Here is a 12,617-nt window from a genome sequence, read left to right on the forward strand (position 1 = left end):
TCAACATGAAAAAGACAAGAAATCCAATAATGAGAAATATTAATAACCAGAAACCAATTTTAAAGAAAGTCTGAATAGTTTCTTCACTAGTGATCAAAGAATAAAAAGAGATTGTGTTTTTTATTAATCAGACTTCTTTAAAAATTAAAAGTTGGGTAATTCTAAGTATTAGTTATCTTTTGCTGTATAAGTCCAACGAAAGATGAATGGATAAAGAAGATGTGGTTTATGTATACAATGGAATATTACTCAGCTATTAGAAATGACAAATACCCACCATTTGCTTCAACGTGGATGGAACTGGAGGGTATTATGCTGAGTGAAGTAAGTCAGTCGGAGAAGGACAAACATTATATGTTCTCATTCATTTGGGGAATATAAATAACAGTGAAAGGGAATATAAAGGAAGGGAGAAGAAATGTGTGGGAAATATCAGAAAGGGAGACAGAACGTAAAGACTGCTAACTCTGGGAAACGAACTAGGGGTGGTAGAAGGGGAGGAGGGCGGGGGGTGGGAGTGAATGGGTGACGGGCACTGGGGGTTATTCTGTATGTTAGTAAATTGAACACCAATAAAAAATAAATTAAAAAAAATTACCCCTAAATGTTGTGGCTTAAAACAACAAAATCTATTATCTCAGAGGTTCTATGGGTCAAGAGCCTGGGTGTAGCTTAGCTGGGTCCCCTGGCCCTGCATCTCTTACAAGGCTACTTCATCTCAAGTCTCATTTGGAAAGGATTCACTTCCCAGTTCACTAATGTGATTATTGATAGGAATCAGTTCCTTGTGGTTTTGAGGGCTCAATTCCTCAGGAGCTGTTCCTTGAGATGAGCCTTTTCATTATTATCTCACAATATGCTTTCATCAGAATGAGAAAATGAGAAGGCAAGAGAGATTGTCAGTTGTAGTGAGAGGAAACCTCACCATGTTAATAATAATATCCCACTACTTTTGCTCGTTTCTGTGGATTCTAATTATTGGAAGCAAGTCACTAGATATATCCTACACTCAAGGGTAGTAGATTACAGAAAAGTTTGAACATCAGAAGGCTGAGATCATTAGGAGCCATATCAGAAGTTGCCTTCCACACCAAGAATTAGTAAGTGTATAGGGAAACAGGTAATAATATAATTCTATTGGGAAGCTAGATCAGTACCTTTTGGAAAGGAATCTGGCAATCATTAGAAAAATTATTGCTTATATACTAGATGTTTGTGTCCCTCTAACATTCATATATTGAAGCTCTAATCCCCAATGTGATAGTCTTTGGAGGTAGGCCTTTTGGGAGGTTATTAGGGTTAGAATGGGTCATGAGAATGGGGCCTAGTGTGATAATTAATGCCCTACTTTAAATAAGAGACAGGAGATAGCTCTCTCTCACACATCAAGGAAGGCCATGTAAGGATATAGGAAGAGAGTCTTCATCAAGAACCCAACCATGCTGGTATCTAAATCTTGAACTTCCAGCCTCCAGAAATGTGAGAAATAAATGTTTGTTGCTTAAGTCACCCAGTCTATAGTATTCTGTTATAGTAGCCCAGATGGACTAAAGATCACGTGTATCTAGGACCTAGGAATTTTATCCTTGAGTGTATATCCCAGAGAAACATATGCAGAAGTCCATAATGGAATGTGATTGAGGATGTTCATCACAGCATTGTTTGTAGCAGTGGGGTTGGGGTTGAAAGCCAACACAGGTGTTTCTCAAAAGGGGAAATAATAGGTAAAACTTGGTGCACGAAGGCTAATAAACTATAGTGCAGCATTAGAAGCAATGAATTAAGATACATATAGGCATATGTTGAACTTAAAAGCACAGTGTTGGGCAGCCCAGGTGGCTCAGAGGTTTAGCGTCGCCTTCAGCCCAGGGTGTGATCCTAGAGACCCGGGGTCGGACTCCCTCCATGGAGCCTGCTTCTCCCTCTGCCTGTGTCTCTGTCTCTCCCTCTCTCTCATGAATGAATAAATAAAATCTTTAAAAAAAAAAGCACAGTGTTGAGTGCATAAATAAGAAACAAGATCAGCACAATACTGTGCATTCAGAGACCACATATTTAACAAGGCCACATATTTCACAAGAGTACAAGCATATGCAAGGACATAATTCAAACACATCAGAGTAGATGCCTTATGGTGGGAAGGAAATGAGTGCTGAAATCTAGGAAGACGAGAAACAGATAAAAAAGGACGAACTTTGCAAAAACTCAAGGACAATAACATGGTCAGAATCCAAAAACAGAATAAAAGATAAAAGCAATCTTCACGGGTGGGCAGTTAATTCTAATCCCTGCCTGTAAGTCACAGAGCCAGCAGAAAATTATCTAATCAAATCAGCAGCCTTTAATGCCAAATGCTATAGGTAGAAAGCTTATTCATGGGAGCTATTTGTTAGTTTGTAAGACAAGTCATATTTCCACTGATACTTAAATTCAGCCGTATTGCTTTTGGAGGGATTTTAGGTAAAATGTCCCAAACACTAGCTAATAACTAAGGGTGGGACACAGCAAAATAAACCACTGAGTAGGGGTGGCCTTAGAGAACAGCTTACAAAAAAGGTTCTTTCTCTACCATGTGTAATACCAAAATTGAACATGGGGATATGAGGAACAGTGGCAGTTTAGCTTGGAAAACTGGGGGATGTTAAAGTCCCCTTTCTTTAGCCAAACCATTTTTGTCTCCTCATCATTTCCCCTCCCATCTAGAGGTGTCAGGAATGGTACTTTGAAATGTCTGAGTCACCTTTTGGCCTCTCCAGCAACCTCCCCAACACAGAGTAGCGTCATAAGTAGTGCTTTGTGATGTCTAAGCCCCACCTTAGCCGCCATTGGCTGGGGGAGAGAACCCAGCTGACCAATCAAAGCTGAAGGGTATCGTCCCTCATTGTCCTCAGAAGAGGCATATGTAGTAGGTAGGAGGCCTGGGGTAGACCCCTGGAAAGCTTCAATATGGCTAAGGTAACCAGGAAACTACCACAGCCCAATCCAGTTAGGGAGCAACTAACTATGAGTTTCAGTGAGAGGAGAAAGATGAAGACTCCCTTTGAGCCCAGGACCAGAGGTGGTGGCAAGGTAAGATGACCCTACCCAAGCTACTCTTTTTCACTGATTCTCCCTCCCCCAAGAATCTTACCCTTTGCCCACCAGGCACAAACTCCTCCTTCAGCCCTGCCCCCTTCTCATGATGCCCCCTTTTGTATCAATATCCCATCTTCTTCCCCAAGCCAATGCCCTTTTGGCCTCACTCTGTTGTTGTTCCAGGTCCTGAAGCCAACACTGAAGGCAAAAAGACCCCTTCACAGGAGTTTGAGCAAAAGAATTCCAGAAAAATCTGCCAACTCTGTGAGAAATGCTAAGAAAACTAGAATAATAACACTATTCGGTCACTATCACAGACTGAATGAGATGCTGAATCAAAATGAGCAAGAGCGAGAGCAAGACCAGGACCAGGACCAGGACCAGGACCAGGACCAGGACCAGGACCAATACCAATACCAATACCAAGAGAATGTGGAGAAGTCCACCACCTCAAGTGATGACCTGGGCAGCCAGTAACTCCAGACTGAGGCCAGAGACTTCAGTAATATCTGCTAAGTCTCTGGGGGTCTGGTGGCTGAGAAATGGCCAGTTGTGTAGACATTGCATTTTACAGCAACAGGGTACTGATGGTACCTGAAATAAAGTCAGCCTGTTGCAGAAACTTGTGTGTGTTTCTATGAGTTCTCTTATGGTGGGATCAGGGAGGTAAGGGAAGAGGCAATACTGCCAAAAGGAAGAAACATGGGGTAGTTTAGGGTTGGGGGTCAGACATGCAGAATCACAATTAACCAGATCGTGGGGATAAAGACTAGCACAGGACTGAGCACTGAACACAAATTTCCTCCTCAACATTTGACCTAATGGGCAAGATGAGAAAGGGCTGGGTGTTTCTGCCTTTGGGAAGTGGGGGACTGGAGGCGGGGGATGACGTCACAGTACACATTGCCAGAGCCTAGGTGGGGTGTGGTGTGTGGGTGGCAGTACCATTCCCAAAGATGAACAAGGCCTTAACCTCCAGGCCACCTACCTCACAATGGTGTTTGTTACATTTTACCCTGTAATGTTAACTAAAAGTCCTCAGGAGGGTCAAAGATCTCACCCTAATAAAAGTTACTAAAAGCCCCCTAGAGATGAAAATGATCACCATCATTTGTGGTGTTGGACACCACAAACCCAACACTGATTAGCCCACTTTCTTAAAAAACTCAGGATGGGGCAGTGGCCTTCCAAGGGCAGGGTAGTGGGAGCAGTCTGCCTTCAGTTGAGGCAATAAAGGGGAGCACTGTCTACGGAGAATTCTAAAACACCATATTTGGAGGGGAGACTTTTATCTTTGTTCTTTTAGAGTTGTTTTTTCCTGAAGAGACCATCAGTATAAATGATTTTACTGAAGTATAATTGATATATAATAATTAAACAGGCTTAAAGTGACAGCTTGAGGAGTTTGCTCACATATATACATTGTTAAACCATCACAAATCTAAGAGAGAACATATCCATCACCCCGTTGCCTCCTGCCCCTTGGTAGTGGTTCCTTCCTGTCCCTGCCTGTCCCCTCCTCCTCAGAGAACTACTGATTTGCTTGCTAGCTCCATGGATTGTACCAACTCCATTAGTACAAAATGCTCCAAAATGTAAACCATATTCATTTTTATCCAGCTGCTTTCACTCCGTATAATTATTGTGATAACCACCAACGTTCTTGTGTACATCAGTATTACATTTCTAGGTTATGATTGTTTTGTTGAGAATTTAGTAGCCTTTAAAGGATGCTCCAAAGTTCCCTTAGTTTCATTTTTTTGTCTTAAATTTGAGATTATTAATCTACATGCAGTTCTAAGAAATAGAAAGATGCCCTAAAGGTTGCTCCAAAGTTGCCTTAGTTTCATTTTTTTTCTTAAATTTTGGGGTTATCAATCTACATGCAGTTCTAAGAAATAGAAAGATGCCTTATACCCTTAACCTTGTTCCTCCCAATGGTAACGTCTTGCATGTCTACAGTATTATATCAAAATCAGGAGTGTCAGATTGCTATGATATTTGCCTTATTCTGACTTCACCAGTTATACACGCACTAGTTTGTATGTATGTTTAGTTCTAAGCAATTTTACACCTGTGTAGTTCCCTGTGACTTCCACTATATGTCAAGATATAGAAAAGTTCCATCATAAGGATTTCTCTTGTTTTTCATTTACAACTACAACCACCTCCGTCCCTCACCCCTGGAAGCCAGTAATTTGCTCCTCATCTCCATTATTTTGTGTCATTACAAGAATGTTGTGTAAATAGAATCGTTCAGCATATAACTTTTAAAAGTTATAAAGTATTATAACTTTTTGTGATTGGCTTTTACATTCAGCATAAATCCCCTGACATCCATTCAAGTTGTTTTATCAATGTTTTTTTTTTCTTTATTGCTGAGTAATATTGCATGGTGTGAATGTACCAGTTTGTTAAACCACTCATTTATTGCAGGACATTTTGGTTTTGATTTCTGGACTACTACAAATAAAGCTGATACAATCATTTCTGGTTGGGTTTTTCTGTGAACTTAAAGTGGAAGGTTTCATTTTTCAGGGATAGATGTCCAAGAACAACAGCTGGGTCACATGGCAATGGCAAGTTTAATTTTGTAAGAAACTACCATACTTTTTTTTTCCCCCTCAGAGTAGCTGTACCATTTTCTATTCCCACCAGCAATCTTCAGATAATAGTTTCTCTGCATTCTCACCACCATTTGGTGTTATCATTAAATAATTTTTTTCAGTCATTCTGATGCCTGTATAGTGATACCTCATTGAAGTTTTCATTTGCATTTCACTGATGGTTGATGTTGAACATCTTTTAATGTGTTCATTTGCCATCTGTATATCTTCTTCATTGAAATTTCTATTCATGCCTGTAGCCCATTTTATTTCTGACACTTGCATGATCAAGTTTTAATGAATTTGAACATAAGGCATGGTTTCCAGGTGTACATAAATATATCTCCATTTTACAATTGCTTTTTGCTTTTGCTACTTCAACCTTTTCTAGACAGTGATAACAAAATGCTTAAACTCTTTCTTATTTAAGCAACAATAACTTCCTTAATAGGACTTCATGAGTTTTTTTTTCCTTAGGAGCTGATCATTTGAATTTCCAGGACTTCTTAGAGTAAATATTTTGTTCAGATTTCCATTCTTTGGATAAAGAAGATGTAGTCTATATGTACAATGGAATATTCCTCAGCCATTAGAAAGGACGAATACCTACCATTTGCTTCAACGTGGATGGAACTGGAGGGTATTATGCTGAGTGAAGTAAGTCAGTCGGAGAAGGACAATCATATGGTTTCACTCATATGGGGAATATAAAAAATAGTGAAAAGGATTAAAGAGGAATGGAGATAAAATGAGTGGGAAATATCAGAGATGGTGATAGAACATGAGAGACTCCTAACTCTGGGAAACGAACAAGGGGTAGTGGAAAGGGGGGGGGTGTGACTGGGTGATGGGGTGATTGGGTGATGGGCACTGAGGGAGGCACTTGACAGGGATGAGCACTGGGCGTTACACTGTATGTTGGCAATTCGAACTCCAATAAAAAAAATACACAAAAAAGTGGGGGGAGCCCCGGTGGCTCAGTGGTTTAGCACCGCCTTCAGCTCAGGGCAGGATCCTGGAGACCCGGGATCAAGTTCCACGTCAGCCTCCCTGCATAGAGCCTGCTTCTCCCTCTGCCTGTGTCTCTGCCTCTCTAGGTCTCTCATGAATAAATAAATAAATATTTTTAAAAAAAGATTTCCATTCTACCCACCTACCATTAGCTGGTTGTTGCCTCTCAGATCCTGGCAAGTTACCTATGGTTAAATAATGCTTTTAATTTCTGTATCAACACAGAGCTGTTTGTCAGTTTCTCCAAGATAGTATTTTCTTTCTCAAGTATATTATTACAGTTCCTTTTGGTTTTTGTTTTTTCTCAATGAAATAAATGTGGGTGTTCAATGCATCCCTTAATTATAAAATGCTAGATTGGGATCCCTATCATTGACATTTATGATGATCTATTAGAGGACTTGTTATATGTGCACTTTCATTCCTACTAAAAAGGCACAGGTCTACTTTATGACAGAAGGCTTAATATTTCTCCATTTCATCACTCACTCCATCCATCTTTGGTCCTGCAAAGGTCCTTTTGGGTACTGCGACAGAGTCCATTCCTTGCAGAATACAATATAACATGTGAATTTTAACAGCGCCTTTAGCCTGTATTGTTAAAGGTGGGTGACATTGAACTACTGACCCTCCCAGTCACAGATCCACTTGATAGTTGCAAACTTAAAGTCATAGAAGACTAGAGAATATTCTACATCCATATTGTATTGAGATCCCTGGGGATTTTTCATCTATGCTCAGCAGCTCATCAATAATCTGTGGCTTCTCTCCATTTCTTGGCCAATCAGAAAGAAGATAACCATCATACGACAGGCCTAATGATAAAGGAATCTCTGGTCAATAATTGTGCCTTGAAATAACTTGAAAGGTTCTTGCAGTTTAATTCTATCTCCCCTTATCCAGGCTCTGGCCTATTAGCTGTACTTGAGTGGAAAATCCACTGAAAAGTAATCATTCCATTGGCTAGATCCATTTTACACAAATTTCTGAAATCATAAATGCTAACATACCTCTGAACCACATAATTAATGGTTATAATATCTAAATCAGCATAAAGGGAAAAAAAAGAGCAGTAAGTTTTCTTAAGACAGCTGAACCTAGTACTGAAGCTGGGTTCTACAGAAGCCCAGGCCAGTATATGGATGTCTGGAAGGAACATCTGATGGAAAATGCAGCTATGATGGCTTTTTTTTTTTAGCAGTATTGTGGACTTCTTTTAAATTAAAATCCTCTGAATCATTGCCCCTTGGAAAGCGGGAACAATGGTCAAGAGAAATCAATTGTCCAAAGGCACTTAAACACCCCTGTCCATTGACCCACATCTGTGAGAGTTGAATGTCTGTCTGCTTTCTCATGGTCAAGTCTTTCTTAGAGCCTCAAACGGTTGGTTTCTCATTGGCATCGTCTGTTTTCCTAACTGGCAAAGCCCTAGTATTGCTAGCCCAGATAGGCTATCTTTAGGGCTACATGGCTTCGGACATTAGCGCTGAAATCAAATGCACACTTACTTTTCCAGCTCCTAAGGAATTTTCTTTAACATTTGAGTTCTTGCTGTTGGTGGTTCTCTGCTCCTATTTAAGTTACTGCACCTTCTTCTCCAGTTCTTGTCCTTTTTTTTAGGAGTTCTTCAGTTTAGTTTCTCACTATGTCATTTTCAACAATGATAGGACAACCCCAGGAATAAAGGAATCATACAGGTCCATCCTACCTGTTAATCAGAGCCATGCCTGTAGCTCCTATTTTTGATTTCTTTTATTCTGTTGAATGACAAGAGCTCTTTATATATTCTAGACACAGGTCTTTCATCAGATATCTGATTTACATTTTCTCCCAGTCTGCAGCTTGCTTTTCATCATCCTTATAGGATCAGAGAGCAAAAGTTAATTTTGATGAGGTCCATTTTTATGGATCATGCTTTTGGTGTCAGGTCTAAGAACTTTTCACCTGGGCTTCAGTGTTGAATATCTCCTCTAAATTGTTACAGTTTTACATTTCAACCTGCGATCCATTTTAAATTTGTTTTTATATAAAATGTGTAATTTAGGCCAAGACTCAGTAGTTTTACTATGGATGTCTAATTGCTCCAAGACCATTTAATAAAAAGGCTATTCTTCCTCCATTGAAGTGCTTTTGCACCTTTATCAAAAATAGTTGGGCATATTGGTTTGGGTCTATTTCTGGGTTCTTTATTGTGTTGCATTGATCTACGTGTCCATTTCTCAGCAAACACTATACTGTCTTCATTAAAGTGGCTACACAATAAGCCTTAATACCAAGTACAGTAATTCTTTCCACTTTATTCTTGTACTCTGTGGTTTTGTTATCAGGTAATACTGGCTTCATAAAATGAGATATAAAATGTCCCATCCTCTTGGGTTTTGGGGCAGAGATTATAAATTGGCTCTTTAAATGTTTGGTAGAATTTTCCAGCGAAACCACATGAACCTGGAAATTTTTTATTCAGGACTTTCTTAAACTAAAATTCAATCTCTTGGGCAGCCCAGGTGGCTCAGCGGTCTAGTGCCACCTTCAGCCCAGGACGTGTCCTGGAGACCCGGAATCCAGGCCCGCTTTGGGCTCCCTGCATGGAGCCTGCTTCTCCCTCTGCCTGTGTGTCTGCCTCTGTCTCTCTCATGAATAAATAAATAAAAACTTTTTTAAAAAATTCAATCTCTTTATAAGTTATAAGATTAATTATATTGCCTGTATAACTTTGTTGGGGGATTGTGTTAATTTGTGGTTTTTCAAAGAATTGATTTATTTCTCCTAAGTTTGCAAATTTATGAGCATTCAGTTATTAATAGCATTCCCTTATTATCCATTTAATAACTGTAGGATTTGTAGTGATATTGGTCCTTCTCTAATTTTATCTTTGCCAATCTTGCTAGAGGTTTATCAATTTTATTAATGGTTTTAAGAAATAGTTTTCCCCATTGATTTTCTTTACTGCATTTTTTCTTTTAATTTCATTGATTTCTGCTCTTTATTATTAACTTCCTTCTGCTTTCTTTGGGTTTTTCTCTTTTCCTATATTCTTCAGCTAAAAACTTAGGTCTCTAATTTGAGACCTTTCCTTGTTTCTAATGTAAGCATTTAATACTATAAATTTCCCTTTCAGTGCTACTTTAGCTACATTCCGTATATTTTTATTTGTCCTGTTTTCAATTTCATTTGGTTCAATTTTTAAAATTTTCCTTGAATCTTCTTTGACCCATGGAATTTTTAGAAGTGTGCCGCTTAGTTTCTTATTGAGACATTTTCCTATTGTCTTCCAGAATTACAGATTTCTAGTTTGCTTACACTATGCTCAGAGAATACACTCTGTAGGATATAGCTTTTACATTTGTTGGGGCTTGTTTTATGGCCCAGTATATAGTCTGTCTTGTATATGTTTTCTAGGCAAATGAGACAAGTGTGTATTGTGCTGTTGTTGAGTGGAATGTTCTGTTTACATAAATAAGATTCTGTTGGCCATTGTTTTGTTCAGTTATTCTATTCTTGCTGATTTTGTCTAGTAGTTCTATCAGTTACCAAGGGTTGGGTGTGTGAAGTCCAATGGTAAATGTGCTTGGTCTATATCTCCTTTCAACTCTCAATTTTTGCCTTATTTGGAAGTTCTATTGTTTGGTTGATACACAGAGTGGTTATATCTTTGATACTGTTATAATCGTGTAATGTCTCTCTGCCTTTAGTAATTTTCTTTGCTGTGTCTATTTTATCTGATATTAATATAGTCATTCCTGCTTTTTATTTTTGTCGTAAAATATACTTGACATGAAATTTTCCATCTTAACCACTTCTAAGCACACATTTCGGTATTAAGCACATTTATGTCAGCAATCTCAAAACTTTCTCTGTTGCAAAACTGCAACTCTATACCCATTGAACAACTCTTCAATGCCCCCCCCCCCCACACACACACAGTTCCTGACAAACACCATTCTACTTTGTCTCCATGAATTTAACAAATCTAGGTAACTCATATAAATTGAATCATACAGTATCTTTTTCTGACCGGTTTATTTAGTATAATGCCCTCAAATTTCACAATGCTGCAGCATGTGTCAGAGTTTCCTCCCATTTAAGAGATTGAATGACACCCATTATATGTACACACCACATTTTGTTTATCCATTTATCCATCAATGGACACTTCGGTTACTCCCACCATTTGCCTATTGTGAATAATACTGCTATAAACATAGGCATACAAATATGTCTTAAACCCTGCTTATAATTCTTTTGTGTATATATCCAGAATTTCTTGGTCACACGATAATTCTATTTCTAATTTTAAAAAATTTTAATTCCAGTATAGTTAACATACAGTGTTATATTAATTCCAAGTGTACAATATAGTCATTGAACATTTCCATACATTGTTCAGTGCTCATCAAGATAAGTATACTCTTAATCCCCTCATCTACTTCACCCAACTCCCCTCTGGCAACTACTAGTGTATTCTTTGTAATTTTTTTTAAAGATTTTATTTATTTATTATTTATTCATGAGAAACACACACAGAGAGACACAGAGACACAGGCAGAGGGAGAAGCAGGCCCCATGCAAAAAGCCTGATGTGGAACTTGATCCCGGGTCTCCAGGATCAGGCCTGGGCCAAAGGTGGCCCTAAACCACTGAGCCACCCGGGCTGCCCCGTATTCTTTATAATTAAGAGTGATGTCTTTTTCTTTGTTTTGTTTCTTAAATTCCACATGAGTGAAATCATATGGCATTTGTCTTTTTCTTATTTAGCATTATACCCCCTAAGTCCATTTATGTTGTTGCAAATGGCAGGATCTCATCCTTTTTATAACTGAGTAATGTTCCACAGTGTATATACATCACATCTTCTTATCCATTCATCTACCAATAGACCTTGGGTTGCTTCCATATCTTGGCTATTGTAAATAATGCTGCAATGCACATAGGGGTGCATATATCTTTTCAAATTAGTGTTTTCATTGTTTTAGATAAACACCCAGGTGTGGAACTGCTAGATCATATATGGTAGTTATCTTTTTAATTTTTTGAGGAACCTTCACACTGTTTCCCAGAGAGGCTGTACCAATTCACATTGCCACCAACAGTGCACAACGTTCCCTATACATTATGTTGGGCTGAGATTGAGCACTTGGGGTGACTGAGGAGTTTTTCCTCAATGACTATGCTCTATCTCAGCTTTTGGTTGTCCCTATACATCTACTCCATACAGGGAATCTCTCTCTCCATGAGTTTGCCAGTTACCTAGTGGTGAATGCTCTTGCTTGTTATTCACTGATAAGTTAACAGTATGGAAAAAGGGTTCTGTATTCTAGTCCAACATCAGCTTTAGGTAGGCCCATGAGGCCGGTCTTTGGGAACGGGTTCTTCAGCACTTCTAGCCCCATTCCCCATGATAGGTAAACTATCTTGTTATGTGTCTTCAGTGGGAGACCGACTCTACCTCATTTCCCAGCAGTAGATGCTTCCCACACAATTGTATCACCTACAAATACACAATTTTATTTTTGGCAGGAAATAATGCCTCGTAATCTTGGGAGTAGGCAAGGTTACAGGCCTGAATGGGAATGTAATTGTGTGCTATTAGTGGAAATACCAGTACACTCTGCAAAGTCCTTATATGTCACACTTGGTTTGAAATTGCTGCTGTGGATGCTGGTGGATACACTAGTAACCGAGTTATTAGTGCTATAGTCATTGCTGCCTAGAACATCCTGGGAGGATGGTGCTGGTCACTGGTTGCTACAGCCAGTTTTCTCTTACAGATTGTATTTGGTAAATAAAGTTCTATTCAATTACTGATGATTCTGTTCACACACATGTACTCAGAAAAAAAATCACTGAAGGCAAAAAGACCAGTGCATGCTGGGAGCGGGCATACTTAATGGACTGAGAAAAGCAACCTTGCTAAAAAGCAACAGA

At 39.0% G+C, this 12,617-nt stretch overlaps 1 long non-coding RNA gene and 1 pseudogene across 1 annotated transcript; one reads left to right on the forward strand and one right to left on the reverse strand.

Annotated features, from left to right (window-relative positions):
• The first annotated feature begins 2,808 nt into the window (after positions 1-2,808).
• On the forward strand, positions 2,809-3,697 carry LOC140627154 (uncharacterized). Its single transcript, XR_012026038.1, has 2 exons — positions 2,809-3,069; positions 3,259-3,697. It is a non-coding gene; the product is annotated as an uncharacterized lncRNA (long non-coding RNA).
• Positions 3,698-6,883: 3,186 nt separating this feature from the next.
• LOC140627911 (tRNA pseudouridine(38/39) synthase pseudogene) lies at positions 6,884-8,360 on the reverse strand (annotated as a pseudogene).
• Between the last annotated feature and the right edge of the window lie 4,257 nt (positions 8,361-12,617).

This window comes from Canis lupus, chromosome X (assembly GCF_048164855.1).
Source record: "Canis lupus baileyi chromosome X, mCanLup2.hap1, whole genome shotgun sequence".
In the NCBI taxonomy this organism is placed as follows: Eukaryota; Metazoa; Chordata; class Mammalia; order Carnivora; family Canidae; genus Canis; species Canis lupus.